Raw genomic sequence first — 13870 nt, 5'->3', positions numbered from 1 at the left:
GTACCATACACAAATAAGTACATTTGCTATGCAATCAATGTTAATATATAGAGCACTCAACATGCTTCATCAATAACCATGGATGTCACATATTGGGTGCAGTTTTCTTACCTCTGGTTCGAGCGAGAGATAATAAAAGAACGACCTTTGAGAACAATCAGTCCTTAAGTTCCTTAGCGCTCTCCTAGTCATAACCAATATGAAATCCCATCAATAAAAATAAATAATAAAAGGTTCATAATCTAAAACCTCACTCTCGAGGCCTCGAATCATACTAAAACAGTTAGTAGATTCGATCCCGAGCCTTAGGAAATGAAACCCTGAGCCTAAGCCCTTGAAAAACTCCTCCTTGGCACAAAAGGAAGGGGCGGGCTGCGATTTGGCCTAGTGAGTCGTGGCGCGCCCCCAAGATAGAGAGTAATCTGTTTGGGGTACCAGGGGCAGGTCGCGACTTGGCCTAGCAAGTCACGGCGGGCCTACCTAATAGAGCCCAGGGGAGGCTCTAGCTTGGGTCCAAGTCGTGACTTGCATGAACTTGGTCGCGACTTGACCCAATGAACCCAGCTCCCCTGCCCATTTTCTCAATTCAAACCAGCACCTTCATCAATTAAATCCCAAAATCACACCCAAGCATTACCACAACATATCCATCATTCAGCCAACAAAACCTAAGCTTTAAACCATTCAAAACCACATCAAATAACCACTTCTAAGATCAAAACTCTCAAGCTCAAGAACTAACTCAAAAATAGAGCAAACCAGATAACCATGGCTAAAATCTTACCTTAAACACAGGTTTGAATCCCCTCCAATGGCTGATCACTAGCCTAAAACCTCAGGCTTTGATTCCCAAACTTGAACCCTCAATCTTTCTTCAAAATTCAAGCCAAGAAGAAGAAAAAGAAAGAAAAGAGATGGTCGAGAGAGAGAAGGGAAAGAGTCTTTGTTTTCATCCTACTTCCTTCTACAGCCATCTAGTTTAAATATAACCTGTGGTCAAAAGATCAAAATCCCCTAAGCCCAGTAAATTCCTATACAACCACCCAAGGGTAAAATAGTCATTTCCCACTTATCCCGCTAATTATAATTAACGTCCTTCAATTCCCGTGATTCCCAATCTTCTCAAATAATAATTAAATCATATCCCATTACCCATTCATTCCCGGTAATATACTAAGCATCAAATTACCTCTAGGCTCACCTCGAGCCCGGAAATTAATCCAGTTATAACCAAACCGCTAATTTACATTCTAAGATCATCTCATGCCGAATAGCTCGAACAAATCCATATTATAATGTGCTCTCATCCATAAATCATAGACATGTACATAAATATATAAATATATATATGCCTTCAACGGGCCAAATTACGAAAATGCCCTTCTAATGATAAATGAACCCACATGCATGCAATTATCTTCATATAATCATGCATTTAATCACATAATGGCATAATAAATCAATTATGGCCCTCCTGGCTCCCTAATCCAACCATTAAACCACATTAGGGATTTTGAGACATTACAGGTACTAATTGAATCACTTAACCATAGTGAAATTAATTAAAGTAATAATAAAATGGAAGCTAACCCTAGCCGCCCCACCTATAGTGGAGGCTAAATCAGTGCTTTTCCAAATTTAAATTAAAAATTTATTTAATTTTTTAATAATTAATTAAATCCTTATTCAAATTAACTATTTATAATTTGAACCTTGATTTAATATTATTTATTAATACTAACACAAATTTGTCAACATTAATAAATCTGCCCTAAAGATTAGAAAATCTCTCTTTAACCCCAAATTCTTAATTTTGGTAAATATCAATAAATTGACCTAGTCAATTTGATATACATAATTGATAATTAAATCAATTGTTTGAGACTATTAGACTTGATTTAATCAAAGACGATGCAGGGACCATGGATTCATAAATATTACAATAAGTTACAGTGAGTCTATCTATTAAATAAACTATCTCACGACTTATTAATTCCGAATGACTCTTCTATAGACTCGGATTTGAATTCTTGATTCATAAAACGTAATTCCCATAATGTAAATACGCTATTCATTATTATAATCACTGTCGTATTTCAATCCTTTATCGATGAATTACTAATGAGCTGGGTGAATATTACAGTTTCACCCCTCATTTTTATTTTATCCTTAACTTCATTGAAGTCCCTTATAAATGATAAATCTGTGAACTTTATCACAGATATGAGCACTTAATCATTTAGCCAGGTGGACTAAGCTATTAATGAAATAATCTTTTCATTTATTATAGAGAAGCTTATAGATTTCATATCTATGATAGATACTCTCATTCAATTATACTGTAGAATCTCCAAGATGTAAGTATAGGCTATATCGCAGGGACAAGCTTTTAACGAACAAGTCAAAAGACTCAGATAATATAATTAATAGATGTATAATCACTTAGAATTGAGATTGACTTTACCTATGATCAACGTTGTGATACTGATTAGATTTGATAATAACGATACTTAATTATCTATCAATAATCAGTGTTGGTCCTAGTCTGATGTAGCAAGATACATTCGATATTATCTACTTGGTCAATGTCTTGAACAAGACACCACATCATTGTGTAAGTAGATCATATAGTAGACTGATTTAATCTTCGGACTAATTCTTTTGAACATACAATTACAATTATAATCCACCGTGACCTAGTTAATATAAGTGTAACTAGACCCTTCAAAGTCCAATACACATGATCTCAACATGTCCTCCAATATCTGGATAGTCCTCTGAGATTGACCATCGCCCTCTGTACACTTCACCAAAACTTGGAAGTAAAGATAGGGTCCCTATCAGACACGACAGACCTCGGAGTCCCATGAAGGCAAATTATCTCTCTCACATATAGATCCGCATACTGGTGAACCGTGTAATTTGTCTTCACTAGTAGAAAAGGAGATGATTTCGTATACCATTCCACGATGACCCAAATCAAATCATTCTGGCCACTGTCTTGGGAAATCCCACCATGAAATCCATCCTAATGTCTTCCCACTTCCACTTCGGGATATCTAGAGGCTGCAACAGCCCTGCTGGTCTCTAATGCTCTGCCTTGATCTTCTGACATGTCAGGCACCTTTCCACATACTCAGTCACGTCCCTATTCATCCCAGACCACCAATATAAAACTTTTAGATCCTGGTACATCTTCGTGGTGCCCAGATGTAGAGAATAAGGGGTAGTATGAGATTCATCAAGATTCTCCCGTCTGATACCGATTTCCATCGGAATGCAGATCTGATCCTTGTATCTCAACAAGCCCATGCTTGACACCATATAGTCCTTAGCTACCCCAACTAAGACGTCCGCTCTAATTTGCCCAACTGTGGGTCATCTAACTGCTTTTCCTTAATCCTCTCCAAAAGAGTAGACTGTAGGGTGATGTTGGCTAACTGGCCCACTAGTAACTCAGTTCCTGCTCTAGCCATATCATCAATAAACTCCCTTGATAACTGCCTGACACTATATAACTGTCCCGGACCCTTCTAGCATAAGGCATCTGCTACCACATTTTCCTTCCCAGGGTGATAGAGGATCTCACAATCATAATCCTTTAGCAGCTTTAACCAACGTCTTTGCCTCATGTTCAGATCCTTTTGAGTGAAGAAGTATTTTAAACTTTTGTGGTCAGTGTATATCTCTCACTTTTCACCATATAAGTAGTGCCGCCACACCTTCAGTGCAAAAACCACTACTACAAGTTCTAAATCATGTGTGGGGTATTTCTGCTAATATTCCTTCATCTGACGTGATGCATAGGCAATCACCTTCCCTGTTTGCATAAGAACACAACCCAGGCCTTGCCTTGAGGCATCGCAATAAACCAAAAACTTGTCCTAATTTGTAGGAAGACTCAGAACCGGAGCGGTGATCAAACTTTTCTTGAGCTTCTGGAAGTTGTCTTCACACTCGTCTAACCATATAAACTTTTGATTCTTGCGTGTTAACTCTGTCAGCGATGACGCAATCTTGGAAAACCCCTCTACAAAGCATCTATAATAACCTGCCAATCCCAAGAGACTTATGATCTTTGAAGCATTCTTTGGTCTTGGCAAATCTCTGACCGCCTCAATCTTCGATGGATCCACCATAATCCCATCCTTACTGACTATGTGACCTAAGAAAGTCACCTGTGGCAACCAAACCTTGTATTTCTTGAATTTTGTGTACAACCTGTGTTCTCTCAACCTCTGTAATACCAATCTGAGGTGCTGCTTGTGTTTTATCTCTGACTGAGAGTATATTAGTATATCATCGATAAAGACAATCACAAATCGATCTAGGTAATCCTTGAGCACCCTGTTCATCAAATCCATAAATGGTCCTGGGGCATTAGTCAATCCAAATGACATCACCAAAATCTCATAATGCCCATACTTGGTGCAAAAATTTGTCTTCATTATATCCTCCTCCCTGATCCTCAGCTGATGATAACTAGATCGAAGATCTATCTTGGAGAATACCGTCCTACCCTGCAACTGATCAAACATGTCATCAATCCTTGGCAAAGGATACCTGTTCTCAATAGTTAACTTGTTTAGTTCTCTATAATCGATACACATCCTCAGAGAACCATCTTTCTTCTTCACAAAGATAACTGGTGCGCCCCATGGCAAGAAATTGGGCCTGATAAAATCCAAGTCTAATAACTCTTGTAGTTGAATCTTTAGTTCCTTCAGCTCAGCTGGAGCCATCTTGTAAGGTGCCTTAGACACTGGCTTTGTCTTTGGCACCAATTCAGTCACAAACTCAATCTCCCTGTGTAGAGGCAACCCTGGGAGATCCTTTGGAAACACGTGCAGAAACTCACAGACTAATCGAGTCTGTCCTGGTCCCACTGGCACGACTTGGGTGGTATCCACCATGCTAGCTAAGAACCCTATGCATCCCCCCTGCAATAGGTCTCTAGCTCTAAGTAAATATATAATAGGTATAGGAGGTCCATGCACAGTGCCAACGAAAACAAAGGGGTCCTCACCCTCGGGCTCAAAGGTTACCATCTTCTTCTTGCAATCTATCGCTGCCCCATACTTCTTTAGCCAGTCCATACCTAGAATTATATCAAAATCAGTCATCATTAGCTCCACCAAGTCAACTGATAATTCCCTGCCATCCACTGTAACTGGTAGTGACCTAACCCATCTTCTGGAAACCACTAGCTCCCCAGTAGGCAGCATAGTACCAAACCCCACAGGATAAAAGTCACATGGTCTACACAATCCATCTATAATCCTACTAGCAACAAAACAGTTCATAGCACCCGAATCAATCAAAACAATATAGAAGGTTCTAGCAGTAGAAAGCAGACCTATAACCACTGAGGGACTAGCCTCGGCCTCTGCCTGGGTCAAGGTGAACACCCGAGCTGGGGTCAGGCCGTCCACCTTCTTGGGCTCTTCCTTTATGGCTTTTAGGCAATCCTTGTTTAGATGCCCCATACTACCACAAACAAAATAGGCCTTCGCCTGACATTCCCCAATATGGCGCTTCCTGCACCGAGTACACTCTGGGAATGCTCTCCAGGTCTCACCACCACCCTGGCAGCTCATCTATATGCCCCGTGGCCTCCTTTCTAGCCCTAGAGCTGAAACTGTATCCAGAGTCTTCCTCTTTTGGTCACTGGGGCCTCCACCCCTACTAAAGTCTGTAAATGGAGTTCGTGGCCTCCTAGAATCCCTTATGGCCGCATTCTCATGCTAGATATTGTTCTCTGTGCTCTCGGCTATAAGCGCCTTCTCCACAACTTGTGCATAGGTGGTCAATCCTGGCATAGTAGTAATACGAACATCCCGAGCTATCATAGGCTGTAGCCCATGGAGAAACCTCTCTCTTCTGGTCCCATCACTGGGCACCAGATCCTCAAAAAACTTTGCCAATCTATCAAACTTCAGGGTGTAATCGGTAACTGTCATGTTACCCTGAAGTAACTTGCTGAACTCCTAGCCTTCACAACTTTAACTACATCATTGTAGTACTTCTCATTAAACAAGGTTCTGAACTCCTCCCACTCTACGGTGTTTACTACTCTGGTCTGGGATACCACCTCCCACCGTATTTGGGCATCCTCCTGAAACATGTAAGTGGCGCAAGCCACTCTCTCATTACCACTCACCCTCATAAAGTCAAGAATGGTGGTTATCATGGTCATCCACTGCGCAGCCTTCAGTGGATCTGAGTTGCCCTAAAAAATAGGAGGGTGTTGTTTCTTGAACCTCTCATATAGGGGTTCCCATCTATCTCCCCTTGCTTGGGGCTGAACTGCCGTTGGTACCTCTTGCTGTATCACTGCCAATACCACGGGCTGTGGATTCCATGCTAGAACCTGTTGCTATCTCAAGAGGCGAATCTCTTACTCCTGCCTCTTTAATCTGGCTTGCATGCTAGCAAGCACCTGTTGCCAGTTTTTTGGAGCTGGCGGTGGGGCCTGGCCCTGGTCATTCCCTTCCCTAGCCTGTAACTCTTGGCCAGCCAACCTCTCTGACCTTCAAGGATTCATACTGATATTCAACCCACTGTGCAGTGATCAAATCAGCCGTTAGGTAAGTAATAACCATACCTATTTCTGCCTAATGGTCCAAGATCAAACAGACAAACAGATGCAATGCTAATAAGCATGCCAACACATAATATATTCATTCATGGTGCTAATAAGCACTTCCTGATATTCATCAGCAAATAACAATGCTAATAAGCATTCCTAACATTCATAAACAATTAACGATGCACATAAACATATTCAGACATTTACACATGTATAACAATGATAATAAGCATGTTCTTTATCGTTCATGAAGAAGTCAAGGGCCAGGCCCTATCAGATTATCTCATGCCTCCTAAACAGGCACACATATAAGGCATTTATATCATATTTAAACAGTTAAACACGTAACCACATAATAGTTTGATGGACCAAAACAGGTATGTTTTAAATATTTATAAATCGCAAGCGCACGAATCGTTCATATAGAATAGTGATCGTGTAAGCAAGGATGTCGAATTGTTGCAAAAATTAAAGCTACGCAAGTATACATAATCGCTTTTGTAGTTTATTTCGGTATGATCGATATCATTCCCACGGAGACTGATTATCAAGTACCAATAGTTTATTTTATTTTCTATTTGGTAATCAAAAATTGAAATTTTTAAATCTAAAATAATAAATAACAGAATTAATTGAAAAACAACAAAGAACAATAATCTTGCAGCAAACTTGATTCAAATATATATAAGAAATTAGGGATTCTAATCTCCTCTACTATCCACTTTATTATTCATTAATGCAATCACAGAGATGATTCTTCTCATTAAGATGAAATACATGCAAAAGTGTTAAATATTCAGATTAAGAAATATAAAACTTGACCTAATGCAAATTCTCTATATTTCTATGAGAAATCTAAACAATAGGAAGCAATGAACTCAGCCCTAAATCACATAGACCAATTTGATACTCTCGTTCTAAATTGAAATCTATGTCTATTCAATTTTAGCATATCCAAATCTCACTTCTCAGATTTTGATTTGAATTAATAAATAGCATGTAAAAGGTGCACAATCAATCACATACATAATCAACACAAATTGAATAGATCTTAAATGAAGAATAAATTAAAAAACTTGCATTAATTCATAATAAAGATTCAAGAGATTCAATTAAAAACCCTAAATAAAATTTAGTTCATGTTTATCATTAAGAAATCAATAAACATGAAATTAACATAAACTAAAAGTAAAAAGAAAAGAAAAGAACTCTAGATGATCAATCCAATCTTCATCCAAAGCACTCCTAAGCCTCCTCTCCCAATCTAGATCTGCAAAAGTCCTTCCTTCCCTCTCTTTTATCGTAATTTAAATCTAATTAGTGTTTTGTTAAACATGAAATGACTAAAAAACCCTTAATTAAAAATCTGCGTTTTCCTCTTTTGTAGACATATCCTGCAGTCGCAGGATGTCATTCCTGCGGTCGCAGGAATGCACTAGAAATGCAAAAACTTCTATGGAGTTGCGGCCGCAAGACACCCTTCCTGCGGTCGCAAGAAGTGCTCCGAAACACATTTTCCACCAATTTTTGTCATTTTGTCGATTTTTCCACCATGTTTCCACACCTAAGTCACCTAAGCCCTTTGACACTTGAAAACATACAAAAACAAACGTAAAATAGAATAAAACAAAACAAACACCTAATACTTTACCTAAAAAACACATAGATAAATGAGTCTAAAACTCATTTATCAAACTTCCCCAAACTTAACATTTGCTCGAGGGCGAGCAAAGAAAACAAAACTTAAGAAAAACTAAACAAATAAATACAAACACTAAACAAATGAATCAGGATAACCACAATTTTTTTAAGCCTCAAAATTAATGAATGACAAGCATATATAATTTTCGAAAAATAACTGACAAGTAATCCAGATTTTCTATCCAACCACTTCTTCAACTTACCTTAACCCATTGATCATTTTTGTCTACTCAATCATGAACAGTAAATAAACCATATTTAAAATAATTTACACATGTTGAACTCTCACCATCAATCCATCAAATCCCAAATTTCCATATGCTTGCTGACTTATTATTCTCCACTAATATAAATCAATGCATGTTCAAGAATCAAAAGGCCTTTTAAAGCTTGTATTGAGAGGCTTAGGTAACTGTAGATAAGATAGTCATTTAGGCTCATATATACCATAAGCACATAATCCAAATAACCCAAACCTGATATCCACTTTGTAATCCAAACAACCCTAAATTTCCTTTTATTTTCCAAGATTGAGAAGAATTCACACTAATTGTATCTTTTTTTTCTTTCATTTCTTTCTTTTTTTTTTCAATTACCCTTCCCCAAACTTATGTTTTTCAATGTGAACAAACATAAGAAGTGCAATTTATTTTCAATCTCTTTTTTTTTTTTTTTTTTTTTTCGAATTTTCCTCTCAATCTTTCCTTTTATTTTTCTATTGTCACAACCAAATCAAACAATAACACCCATTACAAATCATCCCCATTTATATGTTTATATGCTCATGGTATAAATCAAGGGAATGAAAAAAAATAATAATTAAGTGTTCAATTAGGCTCAAAATAAGTGGTTAACAATAAAAAGTTATACTTTTAGGCTCGAAAAAGGGCAACTAAGGATAAATTAATCAATGATGGCTTGAAAGGCTCAAATGTTCCAAAAAAATCGCCTAAATCATTTTCCTAAACAAGCATTGTCTATGATTTCGTCTCAAATAGTAAGCAAGCAAGTTCTAGAATTGTTCATACATTCTTTCCACATTCAAAATTCAGCAAGTATAAATACATTTAAATGTAAGAATTTACCAATCATGATCAAATATTCAGTTTTACAATGAATTAAAGTAATCCAAAGAAGTGGTCAAACTAAGCACTCGGATTGTTTTTACAATCAAATATATTTTCCTCGAATTATATTACAAGTCATTCACGTATTCTCATCGGCTAATCATTGTTATCTTGATTCGACAGACTCTCTAGATACCCTAACACAGAACACAATTAAAACAAAAAAAACCAAATACAATTTAACAAAACACAAAACACCAAACGAAACAGCCACTTGACTCAACTAACTTAACACAAATAACTAAAAGAAAATCCCCCTTCCCCAAACTTACCAAAAACATTGTCCCCAATGTTTAAATAAAAGCTAAGGAAAGGAAACTTACCTGACTCGACTCACGATGAAGGCCTTGCCTCGTCATCCCCGTCAGGTGGGGGATACCCAAAGTTGGGTGGTTGTGGATATGGTGGAAATCCACTTGTGTCAATGCCAAAATGAGTGGCGAAATCTTGGTTGTAGGCATATTGGTTCTGCGCCACATTGACACTCCACAAGTGGTGCTGCTAGAACTGTGACATCAAAGTGTTCTGCCTTTGGTTGACATTCTGAGTTCTTGGCAGTGGACGAGCAGACTGTCTTGAGGTACGTGCACTAGGAACAGCTGAAAAAGTTTTGACATTGTTAATCTTGACCAAATCATAAACTAGAGGGGGACATTTCTCCTCTAATTCATTAATAGGGACCCCTGCTTGCAGACACAAACTAGTGATAAGGCTAGGAAAATAAAGCCCCACATAACCAGTGACACAACACTCATTCAAATTAGCAGCAATAATATTGCCAACATCTATTGATTTCTTGTGTAAGACAACATACAACAAGACCGCTTTACTAGGGGTGACAATGGTAAAGGCTTCGGTGGGTGTCAAATTTGAACAAATAAAATACAACCACACTCTTTTCTCCATCGTCAACAAATTGAAGGGAAACCCCACTCGATGAGTGCCATTGAAGGTCCATTCAATGCCTGGCAGGGTTAAAGCTTGCAAGATAGTGTCCCAAGTACTCTCCTCACAAAGTTGGTCCTGTAAGTCCCTATATTCATCATTTTCTAAGGTAGGCAATGTGAATAATTTATTGATATCACTTCTGTGAAATTTCACAGTTTTGCCCCTAATAGTTGCTTCCCATGTATAGTCATGGTGAAAAGCATTAGCATAAAATTCTCTAACTACAGGGATGATGGCAGCAATTGGAGGAGCACAGAAAACCTCCCACTTATGGGCTTTAATCACTGATGTATACTCTTCAGGGACAATAAACTCATCTTTCCAATTGGTTGCAAACCCTCTCTCTCTAATAAGGTTACGCTCCTTATCTTGAATGTACCTAGAATTGGCCGTTGGGTTGACAAACCTAGGCACATCCTCAAAATTTAGGTCGTCCTCATTCTCTATGGGTGGGGGAGGTGGTTGGTGTTTTTTCGTTTTTCCAGTTTTAGTCTATTTTTGACTTGTGGACATTATGACACAAGAACCAAAAATACTCAATATAATGCACACACCACCAACAATTTACTTAAGGGCACCAATTGCAAAAGTGATAGCAATGTTCAATTTATAAGATTCCACAATTAAAACAAGCACAAGAACAATGATCAATTCCTTCAAATTGCAAAATCCCCAAATTTTCACCATAGAATAGGACAATGGCAAAATTCTCCAAATAAATTGAAGACCCAATGAAATTGAACATAAAAATAAGCAACTATAGTTCTCAATTTCACCAATGTCAATTCAATTTCACAAAATCATTAAAAAAATTCGGACCCAAAATTAGGTCAAAATTTCCCAATTGCAATATCAAAGAATCTCAATACAAATGCAAATCCACCAACATGCAATACAATTATTTCAACGATATCTTAAAAATCTAGAAATAACATATATTTATCAAACACCACACACAAATTTCGGATTCAAGAGCTTAGCATGAAAAATTTCTTAAGAACATAATGTAGAAATTAAAAGGAGAAAGAGGAAGGAGACTTACAATGGTAGATGATAATGGAGAGAGAGTTGAGAATGAGTAGAAGAGAACTATACTTACAAAACCTTGGAGTGATATGACCTCTTGAATTTTTTTTTTTTGAAAGAATGAATGAGAGAATCATATTTGGGGATGAAAAGAAGAGGAAAGTGAGAAAATGAAAATGAGAAGAGGGAGAGAGAGTTTGATGCAAATATATATTATTATTGTGTTTATTTATTTTTTATTTTTTTAAAGAGAAATACGGGATCCTGTGGTCGCAGAAAGTGGTTCCTGCGGTCGCAAGAATCGTCCCATTTGGCGTGGATCTTTGGACCTACGGTCGCAACACACCATTCCTGCGGTCGCAGGATTGCTCCCATTTCGCCCAGATCTCTTGTCCCGCGGCCGCAGAAAGTGATTCGTATGGTCGCAGGATTGATCTATAGACCACATCCTCATCAATTTTTATTCGTCTTCTTCTCTTTTTTTTTTCACGTATTTCACGATGACAAAATCCATAATATTTACAATAAAATAAACCAAAAACTAATAAATAAAATAAAAATTGTCTCAACTAAAATCGCTTAAAAACTCAAAGAACTTAAATGAACTTGGGATGCCTCCCAATAGTGCTGTCGTTAACGTCATTAGCCGGACGCTGAACTCCTCTTCAGAGAGACTTCAACATGATAATGGACTTGGCTTGATCAATGGGACCACCCAAATATGGCTTCACTCGTTGACCGTTCACCTTGAATGTTTCATTATTTCGATTTTTTAACTCTAACGACCCATAAGGAAACACTGTTACTACTGTGTACGGACCCGGCCATCTCGATTTCAATTTTCCTGGAAAAAGTTTCAACCTTGAATTGAACAATAATACCTGCTGACCGGGTTGAAATTCTTTGCGAGACAAGTTCTTGTCATGCCATCTCTTGGTGCGTTCCTTGTAAATCTTAGCATTCTCATAGGCTTCATTCCTAAACTCATCAAGTTCATTCAATTGCATTAGCCTATTTTTCCCAGCTGCATTCCAATCCATATTCAACCTTCGCATTGCCCAATATGCTCGATGTTCTAATTCCACCGGTAAATGGCAAACCTTACCAAAAACCAACCGATAAGGAGACATGCCAATGGGAGTCTTAAATGCCGTTTTATAGGCCCATAAAGCATCATCAAGCTTTTTAGACCAATCCTTCCTTGAGCTATTAACTGTCTTTTCAAGAATTCTCTTGACCTCCCTATTAGAAATTTCTGCTTGCCCATTAGACTGTGGATGATAAGGAAAAGCAGTTCTATGTCGTACTCCATACCGAGCAAGCAAAGCAGCAGACCATTTATTACAAAAATGACTCCCTTCATTGCTTAAGATAGCTCAGGGAGTTCCAAACCGAGTAAAAATATTCGTGTGCAGAAAATTTAGAACTACTTTACCATCATTCGTAGGAGTTTCCACTGCTTCCACCCATTTAGACACATAGTCCACATCGAGCAGTATATACTTGTTATTGTAGGAGGATGGAAAGGGGCCCATGAAATCAATCCCCCACATATCAAACAACTCAACTTCAAGAATAACATTCAGCGGCATCTCATCTCTTCGTGATATGTTACCGGTGCGTTGACATCTATCACAAGACTTAACAAAAGTATTTGCATCTTTAAATAAAATAGGCCAAAAAAACCACATTGCAATACCTTTGCTGCAATCGTGGTAGCACCAAAATGATCCCCACAATGAAGAGTGTGACAGTGGGTGAGAATAGAGATCATTTCATCTTCCGGTACACAACAACGAATTATTTGGTCAGCACAATGTTTATAGAGGATGGGCTCCTCCCAATAATAATGTTTGATCTCAGAGTAGAATTTTTTCAACTGTGCTCTAGACATCTTAGGAGGCACAACCTTTGCCACTAGGAAATTGACATAATCTGCATACCATGGTGCTTTGGCGTTGTCACTCACCCCAAACAATTGCTCATCTGGAAAATAATCATTGATTTGCACTTTCTTGGTAATTTGATCTTCCTCAACTTCCAGCCTAGACAAATGATCCGCCACAAGATTCTCGGTACCCTTTTTATCTCGGATTTCCATATCGAATTCTTGGAGTAATAAGACCCACCGAATGAGACGGGGTTTAGCATCTTTCTTTGTCATTAGATATTTAATAGCGAAGTGGTCTGTGTACACAATCACCTTATTGCCAATTAAATACTGACGTAACCTATCGAAAGCATAAACTATAGCTAGAAGTTCTTTTTTTGTTGTTGCATAATTTAGTTGAGCATCATTTAAGGTTCGACTAGCATAGTATATGGTTCGAAATACCTTGTCCACTCGCTGCCCAAGAACCACTCCAACCACATAATCACTAGCGTCGCACATAAGTTCAAATGGAAGGTCCCAATTAGGTGCACACACTATAGGCGCTGAAATGGGCTTCTCCTTGAGAGTCTTGAAAGCAGTCAAACA

Source organism: Humulus lupulus, chromosome 4, assembly GCF_963169125.1.
Source record: "Humulus lupulus chromosome 4, drHumLupu1.1, whole genome shotgun sequence".
Classification (NCBI taxonomy): Eukaryota; Viridiplantae; Streptophyta; class Magnoliopsida; order Rosales; family Cannabaceae; genus Humulus; species Humulus lupulus.
Note: the sequence above shows the minus strand (reverse complement) of the source record.